A 13,934-nucleotide genomic window follows, 5' to 3' on the forward strand; every position below is an offset into this window, starting at 1 on the left:
CGTCTAACTGAGACTCGGACACGGTCCCGCATCTTCAGGGAATGTCCAATACTAAGACCGTTGAGCACTACAAAAAATAACACGTGACATACATGCAGAACATCTCAATTCCTTGAGCCTTTATCAAGGACCGCATCTGTAACAAAGTGCTTTCCATCAAATAGCTACAACAACAACAACAATAATAATAATAATAATAATAATAATAATGAGAATATAATACCAAATACTTTGATAGCATACAGGAAGTATTCGCTCCTTGTTGCACACTCCCCATAATGTCTGAAGCCGTATGAGGACGCAGGAATCATAGATGTGTCTGGCCAGCATGTTAAGATTGTATTTTTTTTTTTTTACATTGCACATGAGCTTACTCAGTTGAGATACAAGCTGAATTTGAAATTAAACCAACTGTAGTCTACTAAAGGTTCACTGCTTGTCTGATGGCAAGTACCACACATACAGATGGGATGGGTCAATTCTCCTACGCCATTTAGTCCTTTTCTCACTCCCCTTTATCACCGACTCTCATCTCTTTCTATATCTCCTCCAAGATGCAGTCTTCGCTGAGGAGATGTCGGCTTTTATCCCACAAACTAGGATAAAGTTAGAAGTGCTCTTGTAACAGCCTCACAAGTCACAGGCATCTATTTGAAGTGTCCGATCCCTCCCAAACCCTAAATTGAAATTTGCTGATAGAGGACAAAGAAATACACGATGGGATCACATGATCATAAAACAGCTTCAAAAGTAGATTAATTTGGAGCAAAAAGATAACAACCAATCTATGAAAAAACTGAGAAAAGTATCTTAACACGTGGCCTTCAGGAAGTGAAAATATCAAATGGGAGGATTGTCGATGAAACAGACTCCACTCTTCTCCGAAAACTTACAAAATGTTGGGGTGGGAATTCTCTGTCCATTCTTCCAGAAGAACATTTGTGAGGTCAGAGATATGACTCAATTCTAAGGATGCATGCCAAGCTCTGCAACAATAATCTCCAAATTATCAAAGTAACAAAAGTTGAAACAATAGAGTGCGGCAGTGGGTGTCAGTAGTGTTTGCGCGGGTTTAAATGAATGCGTGGGTTGGCGTTGAAACAGCACCACGAGGCTTGGTAAGCTGAGAGAGAGTGGGCACCGAACTGGCAGGTCTGTGCCACTGGTCTGGTTTGCCCAGTTAATTCTCAAGACAGGCTCATCCAAGGAGAAACATCTTTGCTCTTCTTTCACAAGAGCAAATGGAGAGCTAAGATAAACATGCAAACCCCCAAGAACCAAGAGAGATTAAAAAGGGCAGAGAATACAAATCATTTACTGATGAAATTGTGTTTTCCCACCATTCTCCTCCTGTGGAAATAACTAATTGATCTGTCCACTGTGTGATTGCCTCTCACCTTGCCGACTGACTGTCACTCAATCTTTGTGAGGACTCCAATGGGGAGTGAATCCATCTCTTTCAAGAGAATATAGAGTGTGACGTTTTTGTGTGCGCACACGCATTGTTCTTGACAGTCAGCCATCACACCTCCACATCAGACCCCCTGTTTTTGGACAGAGCGGGCACTTTGACAAATGGCGATGGGATCTTTTGTGATGGGACATGTCAAGGCCCCTATATTGAGTTTTTCCAAGACGTACACGATTTGTACTCAAACGTCATTAGTTTAAAAGCTTGGCGCTAGATTTGCAACAAAATTTAGTGATTTCCTTCTGGGCTCATGATGCATTCCTACTCAAAGTTTCATGAAAATTGTTTGAAAAAGTTAGTAGAGAAACTTAAGAGCTGAACACAGTTGTGGCAGTCTAAAACAGAAATCAAATATTCAGAAAGTCCTTTGTAGGACAGTTGCAAAATGTGACAGGTTGCTTTGCCTTCACTCTTATGTCCAGTTCAGCCCAAACCAGCTCAATGGTGTTCAGTGTATATTGTACTTCATTTTCAGAATACTTCATCATTTTTTATTGTTGTTGTATTTACCCCTGGTAGTTTCCCACTGAAGTAATTTTTCTACCATTTCAAGCTGCTGAGTTGGACTTCAACTGCTTGAAAATGTGGGTGTTCCAAAACCTCTGATCATATCATCTGGCTCATATTGTGTATGTGTGAATGACACAAACAGCTTTATACCACAATCTATTGTATTTATTTGAAACAAAAAGTGTGCTTATCATTGCTATTTCATCCTGATTGTTGCACATAAGTGACAATTATTTTGTCTAAAAAACCAGCAGCAGCAAGTGGTATGATATAGTCATTATTAATGGTTATATAAAGGCTTAATTCCACACTTTTTTCAACTAAGTTTTGATTTGGTTGAAAAGCAATAGGTAGACTGAGGTCAAATGAACTAAAGTTGTATGATGTTGAGTCAAGCCTGAGGGGAGAGCGGAACAAAAGAGAAAAGACAAAGCAAAACCAATTGAGAGTGAGTCATGGAGCACATACAGGCGGTATATTTCCAAGCTGCGGCTGCGTGTACATTTCAGACAATCAGTGTCAGTATTGAAAACTTGGTCAGTTTTGAAGTCTGAAGACATCTGGTCTCTCAGCATCTGGGTTATTGTAATCTTCATGCTTGAGTGTCCATGGGAGCAGAATGACTCCAGGTGACGAGCTGTCAGATGCTCCCCTCATCAAGATGACTGTAGGGTCAGAGGTGAAAGGCAGCCGATCGCGGCAACTGTGCAGCGGCGTGACTCCAAGCACTGTTGGAAGCAGGACGGCAGGATGACTGACTGCGTTTTAGCTTTTTTTGTTGTTGCTCCCCACAGCCCACAACACTGCTATCACGCTGTCTTGTTTAGTCTGCCAAAGCCTCGGAGGATAGATTTGATGAAATCCTCCAGCCGTATGTGAAGCCCTTAAGCTGAGGTAGAGGATGTAAACTGTTTGATTCCTTCTTTTTGTCATATTCTCTTGCATCGCAATTGCTATTCTGGCTGACTGCGTTGCAGTTTAAAATCAAACCGGTGACACTATTATGATTGGGGGCATTAATGTCTGAACACAAAAGAGCGGCGAAGGAATTAATCACAATGAAATGACAAACCTCACACATGAGTGCTTACTCAATCTTGCCTTACTTCTGATCCAAAATGATCCATGACACTACAGTGAAACACTTCTGTGCACAGATAAACAAGCCTTCTAATGACTTTTTTTTTTTCCTTAGAAATAACAAAACAAGAACTGAGTTCCAACCAGCATTCACTCTTCGCATCTGGCACTGTATCTTGCAACAATGGAAAAAAAATAAAGACTTTTGCAAGAAGATGGGCGAGGAGAGATAGGCTTGAATTCCCATGGTCTGAAGCAGGAAGGAAGGAAGGAAAAAAAGATAATGAATGTAAAACACAAAGCCTCTCAATGGCAATTACCACGCATTGCCTGGTGCAGCTGACAGTTTGAGAAAAGTGCTCTTTGCACGTTTTATTCCAACCAACAAAAGAGAGTGAGGCAGAAGTACCAGTGGAGTGTACAAAGCTCAACTGCCATGCCAGCTCACTAACTGTTGCCCATTATGTGGGGGGAAAAAAACAGTCTGGAACATGCCCATGACCTTGTTGACCTTAATATAATCATTTATAGTCGAAGCGCAGGTGCAATTCTACTAATATTATTTTAAATCATATTTCTAATGATTTTTTTTGTTCTTGTTCTTCACATGTTTGATGGAAAGCACTTTGAATAGTTTTGTACATGAAATGTGCTCTACATATAAACCGAACTGTGATATTTCTGACCAACCTTATGCTATTGTTCATGTTTCTCAGGAAGATGACAAGCAATCTGCTGCTGTCCTTTACCCACACTTCACAACAAGCAGTTCCACCATGTCTGATGTTGTGCTGCTCAGGAATCACAGGAAACTATGTGGGAATCAGAGGGGAGGCATGGTGTGGGCTTTGGTTCTGCCGCTCCTACTAATGAGCTGTAATCTGGAGCAGCAGGAGGGAGCTCAAGGAGTGGGTTATGTTTGTTGCTAAAAGAGGGGGAGGAATGGCAGCTCAGGTGCTCATTTCCTGAGACCGAAGGACATAAAAGAGGCGGCGTTAGAGACAATCTAGGCGGGGATCATGAGCTTCCAGGGATGTTTGTACCTAGGTAGCGACGCTGGGCAGGTGGGTGGAAAATAAAGTCTATTCCTCACAGCTGTTTCCTTAGTGTGTCTTTTTGGCCTTTCTCTGTACACTGCCAAATCACAACTATACCTAGTCACCAAACAGGTTTGTCGCCTAACTCTTTATAAATAGGAAACTTTACAAGCTGATAAGGTCTGGGGAAGAAAAGAAATGCTTGTCAAGAAATGCTCCTCATTTTTCATCCACTGCCTTGAAATATGACACCACCTGTGCGAGGGGTAAGAAAAAAAAACGGGGTGTAATATGTTTCAATGACAGGCCTGACTGTTCTGGAAAGAAAAAAGCTTATGTCATCTGCAGTAGCATGAAAAGGCAGAAGGAATGCATTTATTTCAATTCAGACCTGCCAGAGAGCGAATAAAAGGTGTGTCAATGCAGAACCAAAGCAAAACAAAGTGCTTGGAGGGAGACAAAGATGCAACCTGCAGGAAAGATGAAGAAAGAAAGGGGAAGATGGAGCGAGCACAATTTTTTTTCACCTCAGGCTAGAGTGCTAAAAGCTACGTGTTCCCCTGGTGACAAAGTACAGTCGCTTGCTTTCTCGGGAGAACACCCAATCCATGCCTGTTTTCCCCCACATTGTATTTTTTACCTTTTTTCAGTCCACATCTCATTTCCCGGCATCCGTTCATCATTAATTTCATTTGTGTCGAATGCAAATACTCGGCATCTCTCCTTCTCCATTGTGCTCCGGAAAAGCAAGAAAGAAGCCAGACTCAGTCGGCAGCCGCAGCCAGCATTAGCCCCAAACAGTATCAGCCGGGCTTTATTACATGTCAGCATCTCTTCCTTTCATTTTTTGTCAGGCGAGGAGATTATGCCCCAGGCCAGAAAGATATGCAGCAGCAGGGGTGGAAGGGAGGGAGTGGCAGTCGTGGTAAAATGGAGGATGAGGAAGCCAATGATAGGAGACAGAGAGAAAAAGAAGAGCAGGGGCAGCTTGGGATCTCTCATATAGCTCAAACCACAGGTGTTTCTTTAATACCTTGCTTTGTGGGAAATGATGAGGAAATGAGGAGCACTTCCCTCATTCTTTTCCTGCCACCCAGGAGCTACAAAATATTTTCAGTTTCTTTTCTTTCTCTCTCTCTACCACATCTCAGGAGAGTTGAGAACATTCAATGACTAACTCTGCATGCTTTTTCTGGCACCCTCCCTAAAAGAAAAGGACCAATCTCAACAGATTATGTAAAGAGAAGACAATATCTTAAGTGACATGAAATGCAGAATGCATTCATATGAAGCAGGAAGACTGTCATCACCACATCCTGTTATCACAGTTCAGGTAAATGGTGCAATAGGCCGTTTGTGCGCTTTGACTCTGTGTACACCCCCCCCCCCCCAAAAAAAAGTGGTAGAAGAGTGTAAACGATAGGACGGCAATAGTGACATCACTAAAAGCCAATCTCAAATTTAGTTGGATGGATGGATTAATTGCAATCACATTTGAACGAAAGCACCATCACATAAATTCAGCTATGCAAACAGGAAATGGTTTTATTCAGTCAATACACAATTAGCGCACGATTAATTAATTCATAATCGGTAATTAAATGGTGACACATATTTTCCTCAGTCAAATGTTATTGAGTTTTGGAAAGCTTTTGTTTTGTGTGTTCCAGTATGACCGTGCCCCATTAAACAACGCAAGGCTCAAATGTATTCTTGGATGACTTTAATCTAGACAAACTTGTAAAAAACTCCATCAAACACCTTTGGATGTTGTACAACACAGCGAGACAGCAGGTCCTTGCTAATCCAAAAGCAGCATATGACTTCGCTAACGTCAAAAATTCCCATTCGCCTTTTTTGCAATCGCCAGCCGGTTATGTGCGACTCACTCACTATGTTCATACTCGTCTGCTGCCAGCCGACCTCCTTTTTTTTCTCATCTCACATGGTGATGAATATGAGTGATACCTAAGTCGTATTAGCACAAGATTGAGTTTTTTTCTTTTCATTTAACTGGGAGACATATAGCTATTGATCATACGGTGAGACATGGCTGAGCCATCTGCCATGTGCTGCAAAGATAACCATGGTAAAGTGATACGCTTTGTGGAGATTTCCACTCCTCACATCATAATAGGCAACCAGCCAGAGGGGCTCAGAGAGGTAAGCTGGAGTAAGGCCATTTCACAATATGAAAACAAATAGAAGTATCTCAAATAACTGCATATATTTGATTTAGATGAGTCGGTTTTGATTCATACTAACAATGCAAAATACCACCAGGTGGCTGGGGGGGAAAAAGCATCTGCATTCTGATTTAATAGCCCTTTAAAGAACAGATATTTGAAAACAAATAGTGGAGCAACAAATGCAGATCTTTGATTTAACAGTACTAACAGGCATATTTTCTTTATGCTCTACAAAGAATGACGATTACAGGACCTTACTGAGTAACTGTTACTTGTCTCATGTCTCAATTTGCATGTCTGTATTATTAAGCCCAAAATCAAAAGGAGCAGCGCAATGTCCATCAAATTGAAGCAAAAAATCTATCCATTCTATTTAAATATGATATTTCTTTGTTTTTATAAAATACAATATTGTAGGATGTTGTATTTCTGATTACATTTTTGAATTTCTGGATTGAACTAATGGCATTCCATTTAAATGAACAAAGATGATTTGAAATGAATAGAATAGAATGCCTTTGTTGTCATTGAAAAATATTCAAAATTCACAGTAAAACCCATACACCATGGTCCATATGCGGAGGTCTGAGTGAACCAAAAAGTATCTCAAAGATGAAAATGGATGCGGTGACTTGGTAGCAGATTTATAATTATAGTTTTGAAGGTTTTTTTTTTGACGGGGAGGATATCAGAGGTTTGACCCATAATTGGTATACAATCAAGCTGTTCCAAACATGTTCTGTCAGCTCTTTTCCAGATGGATCCTCAAAACAAATTGCAAGCATGACATCGTTTGTTGACCAATAGTTGAAGCCCAAATGCGTACTGTCAGAGACTTAGAAGATTTTATGGGAACAGGCTGGGTTTTTACAGTGTGAGCAGCCAGAAGCACCTGCGCCATTGGTGACCCACCATATGTGTCTGTCAAATCTGCTTCCCAGGAGGTGGCAAAATGCATTCATACAGTATGTAGACGTGTGCACAAGTGCGTGAAAGTGCTGTGTTCAAATCTTGTTGACTAAGTCTGCACACCTGTCTGCATTTACGGGGGAGGGGGTATTTTCCAGAAGTGTTTGCCGACTTATGGAGGTAGACAGAGCTCCTACACAGGTCAGGCCCACAGGCAACCAGGTGGGAATGTACGCAGTGAGCTGTGACCACCAACAGTTGTGCAAGTCTTTATTGGCTCCATCCCTTCATCACTCCTTCCTCAGCATCATGTCCCCTTTCAGTAGCAAGGACACAGATGGTCTCACTCTGTCAACCATGACTGCCCTACAGCAGAACCATTTTCCTTTTTATAGTTGTCAACTCTTCCAATACACCCAGAGATGTTGTGTCAGAAATACTAAAGCACGCAATATACTTTTACGACAAAGTTTCAGATAATTACCCAGGACAGCATGAAATTGAAAGCAATGTGATCTTTATTCAGTCAGGCTGTCGGGTTTCATTAAAACTTTTTGCTTTGACTTGCGAGGACAAATTTGAGAAATAAGTGAACCTAAACCGACTCATTTGACAATAATCATTTTCAGCAAAGTAAATAATTCATCAAAAAAGAGGTGTCAATCTGTTTGATACCAAACTAAATATAAAACAAAGAGAAAAATGTTGTATTAGAAATAGCCTGCTAGCTTAATGCTAAAATTTTATGGAAAATGACATGCAAAAGATTTAAAACTCAGTTCAGGGATAGAAAGTGGGGACATAATAGTTGTGCAACTATCACTGTTGCACACTTTCAACAGATGCTGTCATTTTAGTAATTGAACAGAAGTACAATATGCCCCCAGTGAACACTTAACTGCTCATTCGTTAAATCTATAGTAGAGCTGTATCAAAAATTCAGCCGTTACAACGGCAATGTTTTTTTAATTATTATTCCTCTTCTTATTTATATGTGTCACCCTGCTGGTGAATTACATCATGAGGAAAGGAGACATTTTGATCCTCACATAAGCTGACCAAATGTGTTGCTGGTGTGTATATGACAAAATGCATTAAAAAGTCTCACATAAATATTTGATTCTTTGCATTCAACTTGAGAGTATTGTATTAAGAGTGGAATGGAATGGAATGGAAGCAGAGTGGAATAATGGGTAGCATGTCTGCCTGCCTCACAGTCGAGAGGTTCCCGTGACCCTAACGGCAACTCTAATGAGGACAAGCACTATAATAAATGAATGGATGAATGTATTCGGACTACTTTGAACCCAGCCAGAGTTTTCAACAGACCCTCACAAAAGACCCCAAGGCAAATATTTATCACATTTACAAATGCATCAAGTCCAATTTTCTTCTTGCAATAAGATGCCATCCGCCACAGAAGAGCAATAAATCCACTAAGCCCGCTTTCTCCTGCTTGAACATAAGGGGAGTTCATTTAAATTGATTCTTAAATGATATATAAGGCAGTAAATCATCTCCAAATGGGGAACTGCAGAAGGCACACTAAGACTGCCAGGTTAAAAATACAAGAAGTGAGGGAGGGGCGGTGTTATTTATGGTGATGCCGACACTTCTTTTTCCATCTGATGAGATGACAGGGTGGCTCATGGAACACAGCAGGTAATGAGAAGATATCTTCGGGGAAAAGTTTCATGTTACCGTTTGAAACGGTGACTCATAATTGGATGCACGAAAAGAAAATTCCACAAATTACATGCTACATACAAAAAGGGAACCTCGTTAACTGCCTGGTCAATATCATAAACAATAATGTTGAAAAAACAATTGGTTTTAATATTTACTTCTCACTCTGCTGCTACCTTCTAAATACTGTTCTCATAGTTCATCGCATAACGCTGGATTTATACGGAATAATTTATGTGATGCAATTATAATTTCACTTTTCCCATTTGGCCCAGTTTGCAGATGAGTGAAGGGAGTGTGAAAATGAAAAAATGCATATAACAAAAAAAATACTTCGGTTAAAATTCTAATGTCAATTAGATAACTGTCAATGTGACACAGCGGATAGATTGGACATAGCCTGTCAACAAAATGCTCCCATCGATGACATAATACATCTACCTAAACAACACAAATCAAAACTACCGTGAAGGTTGAGAGGTGAATTGGAAGATAAATAACAAAATATGTCCGGCTGTGGCCTGCGGCATAATGACGAGGTTACCTTCAACGTATAGGAGAAAGAGCTAAATGGTATGTAAAGTTTCATTTCCCCAATGCCACTCGATTTAGTATTCATCATTACGTTTCTGGCACTTGCGCCTGTGGGTTGTTTCATGTGTAAATGTAAGGACAGCAAAATTGGATACGGGTGTCTTGCCTGTTGATGTAAATAGACAGTCCAAAATGACTGGATATCAGCACTCAATTTAGAACCGCACATTAAATGTCATGTAAATCCAGCCTTTCCTTTAAATACATAGTCTGCGTGCAGTTGTGCAGATAATATAGTGGCTTCAGTGGCAAGGCCAGGCTTTCAGTGTCAAGAGATCATATTTCTGCCCAAGATCTTGAGAAAAACATATCAGTATTCTGTTACCGTGGCCATGTCTGGCAATGAAATGATGGATGTGTCTTCGTAGCTGCGCTCGGAAAAGGAGTCTAAAGAAGGACGGGAGCAGAGAGCGAGCGCCCCGCCTGCACAGCTCCGATCTCCATTTGTGCACAACAAAAACACAAGAGCGATCACTCATCTGGTCCTAGCGTCGATGACTGCATATGAATACCATATTGGTATTGATGGATGTGTACGAGCGGATGGCAAATCTGCAAAACATCGGTGCAAACTATTTGAAATAGTGCACCTTCTGTTCAGCTTTAATGGGCTTTGGATAGTAATGTTTTGCACTCTGTGGACCAAACCACACATCTGATAAATTATTCACAAAACCATTACCATGTGAGTCATGTTGTGGTTGCACATCACAATAAATGTGTTTCTCTGTACATAATTGCAAGCATTTGTTATTGATGTAAACATTGAATTTGAATATTTATAAATATGTACATATGCGCACTACTGAAATCATGATATGGCCGCTAAATGCGCTGCCTACACATAACTACATATATCCGTTTAGAGTTTTCAATGACTTGAATATCCATCCCGCAACAATGAGGCACTCTTATAAAGACAGGAGGACATGTAGCTCGCAAAGTAACAAACAAGAGGCGAATCAAACTGCTTTAGCCACTCCTCCCCGAAAAAAATAAATAAATCAGGAAAACTGGTGAAAACCAGTTGATTCCTATATGTCACCACAATTCCCATTTACATGCAGTAGTTCATACTCTGCACATGTTTTCGGCAACTACCCTTAAATTTTAAAATGTACTTATAGACAAATCTTTGAAATCAATTTACAGGGTCGGACACAAAGGCCGCTCTGCAGTTTACGTACGCTTGGCCTGAACATATTTGGATGCATTTGTCTGTCTGTACCTGAGGGTATCGTCTCTTGGTTAAAACAGAGGCAACATGTCACTCCAAATTGTTTTGATAAATATTTAAGTGCAGCAAAGCCCAACGGGCCCCGAGTGAGCCGAGACAACAAATGCTACAATGAGGGAGGGATCGAGAGAGAGAGAGAGAGAGAGAGAGAGAGAGAGAGAGAGAGAGAGAGAGAGAGAGAGAGAGAGAGAGAGAATGGTAGTAAATATACAGATGAGACAAGAACCTTTATAGCAGGGCTCCAGCCAGCATTAAGTTATTCTCAGTTTGAAAACACAGCTTCATTATACATTCCACAGGGGGCATTAACTATGCATTTCATCTTAAAAATATCTTCTGCTTTGTGTTTTTCTGCATTTCAATACACAGTATTTGATTTAACCTGTTTTTGCCACTCATTTTAATTACAAGTCTGGCTCATACCTGCCATTTGCTGTCAATCTGTACGAGTCCATATGCTCTTTAGCCAGTCTGCCCCAATCTTTCCCCCAGACCCATATCATGTTGCCTCCATGGAAATACTCTTTGGTCTTTCACAAGTCACTGAGCCTAAAACTCAACTTCAAAAGTTGCGGCATTACATTTCATTACATGACATGAGCTCATTACGCAGCTGCTTTTGTCCTCAAAAGTCATCTTACAATCAAACTACTTTGTCAAAAGTATGGAAGCAGCTGTGCATCAGGAAAAAAAAAAAACCATGATTTCCAGACCACATCGGCCAGCACTAGAGTATTGTATTCTCCACCATGGAGCACATGGAACCAATCATTTTCTCTCACGTTTGTCTTCATTATGGTCATTGCCCAACAACAAATGATCTTTGAAATAACAATTGAGATCCTCATTTTGCTAGACTGAACAAAAGCCTACAATAAATACAAAGTTGCATATAAAGCTCATGAGATAAGTCTGAATAAATAAAGTAGCCCAAAGGCGGGAGCTTGAATAATGGGCAGTACAGTATGTGCAGAGGATAATGTTTTCAAATTTTTCAAATGCTACCATGTTTTCCCTTCCTTTTCTCTTTCCCATCTATTTTCCTTTATTTTACCAATGATAATGATCAAGGAGCTGCCTGGCCAGAGGTATAAAAATTCCAAGTCTAATTGTCTTCAGATCAATGGAACTGAGAAGGCACAAAGCATTTGCGGAAGCACGGCTTCCCACAGCCCTTGGTTTTAGCTACACAGCTCTAATTAACATCGCTCGATATTGAGCGTTACTTTAAGCAATGATAAACAACACTGGCTTTATCTCACTTACTCCTTTAATTGAATCAACAACCTAATTGACGTTTTTTTTTTTTTTTCATTCTTGGTGAACAGGACATTCGATTTCTCCTCAAGTTAGATGGCGACCTTGGTGTGTAGTACAATGTGATGACCTTGACTATCAAGAAAAAAAAAAGAACTTCAGTGAGGATAAAGTAAAGGTTTGAGGGATACTGGCTAATGTGTACACACATTCATATGGAGGCATATTGCGGCCACACAGGGTCAGTATTGCGCAATTATGTTCATGTTTGTTGTGATAATATTTTTCCAATGAGAACATGTATTTGGCTTATTCTAAATGAGGGACAAGCTTTTTCAACCTGGGGTGTTGGGAGAAGACTAGACTGTAGCAGTGAGGGTGCCATGCTCACAGGGGATGCAATGTTCAGCCAGAATTTGGGCGTCAGGAGCCACAAACATGACTGAGCATAGTAAAGATGTGAGGGCTGAAGTGATAGTAAAGTCAAGGCACTGGAGATGAATGTTGACATTAGCACTGGTCACAAGTATAGCCAACTAGATACCTGCCAGATGTGTAAATGTAACGTTTAAAGCATTTATACGTTTTACCGTGTATAATTTGTTTAAAAGCAAAGACAGATTTGGGTTAAAAACGTTATAAATGAGAAATATCTTTAACTCACCATGACGTCATATTCTTCTGTGTGGAAAAAGCCCAAGCAATCTCTTCCATGCCATTTCACCAAGGCAGCGTGATTGAAAAATTAATTATTTTCTTCCGATGCATTATGGGAAGGCTTCTTTTCCTCTGCTGTAGTTTGGATGTTTGAAATGTCTGGCAAAAAAGAGATACCACATGAAATAAACTGCTTAGAAGAGAGACCCAAGGCTAGCCATAATTTCAACAGGTAAGTTCATTTATATCCAGATACGAGGGAAATTCAGACAATAATGAATTCATAAGGTATTAATAAATGTTGGTAATCTTGGTCACGGTAGATGTGTGAAGCCTTAGTATACTAGCACAATTTGTAAATGAGTCTAGCCCACTGTGGAGTTCTTTTCACTGAGCAAGGATTGGAGATATCTGTAGCTTTTTTAGTATGACAGCACACAATTGAAATGACAAATGCGAGGGAACAAATGGAACAAGAAAACCTCGTCTGTGAATTTCGGTGCATGGTCGAGGAGGTACAAAATTTTGCTGTGCTTCCTTGCAGATCAAAACTTCCTGCAGCAAACTTGGCAGCCACAATTAATTAATCATCAGAGTCTTCAGAGATTCCAGTGAAAATAAGGGTCAGTGTCAGTAATTTCTCTCATGTCAAAGTGATTGATTATATAAAGAACTAATGCATCTTTCTACATATTAGCTCGATTAATTAATGCATTACACATAGATGGAATAGCATGTACCAAATTATGTTGCAGTTTTTGATTATGGGGAATCCCATGGACCCAAACACAGAGCAATTCAACGTGTAATGTCTTAAAAGCTACAAATATTCCACACATAGAGGAAACGTGGAATTAAGTCATTTAGAAGTAAAAATAAAACACCCAATTGGTCATCTGGATCATGTGCCAAAAACTATATTGTCAGACCAAACCAAAACAAATTATAGTAGAACAAAACAATAAAATATGTTTAGCCAAGCAGAATCTAATCTGATTTTACAAAGTATAAACTACAGTTTATGCTTCATTTCCTCACTAAATTAAAGAGTCATCAATCTTAAAGTTTTGGTTTAAATATGTTGATGTTTTTTTGTCATGTTTTCCTCCCTCAAGTCTACAATTTGAGCTTTTAAGGGGCCCTTGCTTCCTTCCTCCCTTCAGTGAATGAATTTCTTCACGTCCTCGTTAACACTGTGCTAGAATTGCACTGCTCACAAAGAAGCAGATGTTTACCTTCTTCACGTTACAGGAAATTTCAATAGCATATTTTTCTTGGATCCAACCTTCATTCAGTCAAGTAACTAC

The 13,934-nt window shown here is 40.0% G+C and overlaps 1 long non-coding RNA gene across 5 annotated transcripts in view; it reads right to left on the minus strand.

Annotated features, from left to right (window-relative positions):
* LOC148400486 (uncharacterized) overlaps positions 1-13,934 on the minus strand; it is a 205,558-nt gene that overhangs the window by 55,460 nt on the left and 136,164 nt on the right. For 3 of the 5 annotated variants that reach the window (XR_015857519.1, XR_015857518.1, XR_015857522.1), the window contains exon 4: positions 12,635-12,786. This is a non-coding gene — a long non-coding RNA (uncharacterized LOC148400486). Of the gene's footprint in view, positions 1-1,737; positions 2,710-12,032; positions 12,106-12,634; positions 12,787-13,934 lie in introns of those variants that run through there. The other 2 variants (XR_015857521.1, XR_015857520.1) reach the window with 2 other exon arrangements.

This window comes from Syngnathus floridae, chromosome 3 (assembly GCF_059516105.1).
Source record: "Syngnathus floridae isolate MCC-2025c chromosome 3, RoL_Sflo_1.0, whole genome shotgun sequence".
Lineage (NCBI taxonomy): Eukaryota > Metazoa > Chordata > Actinopteri > Syngnathiformes > Syngnathidae > Syngnathus > Syngnathus floridae.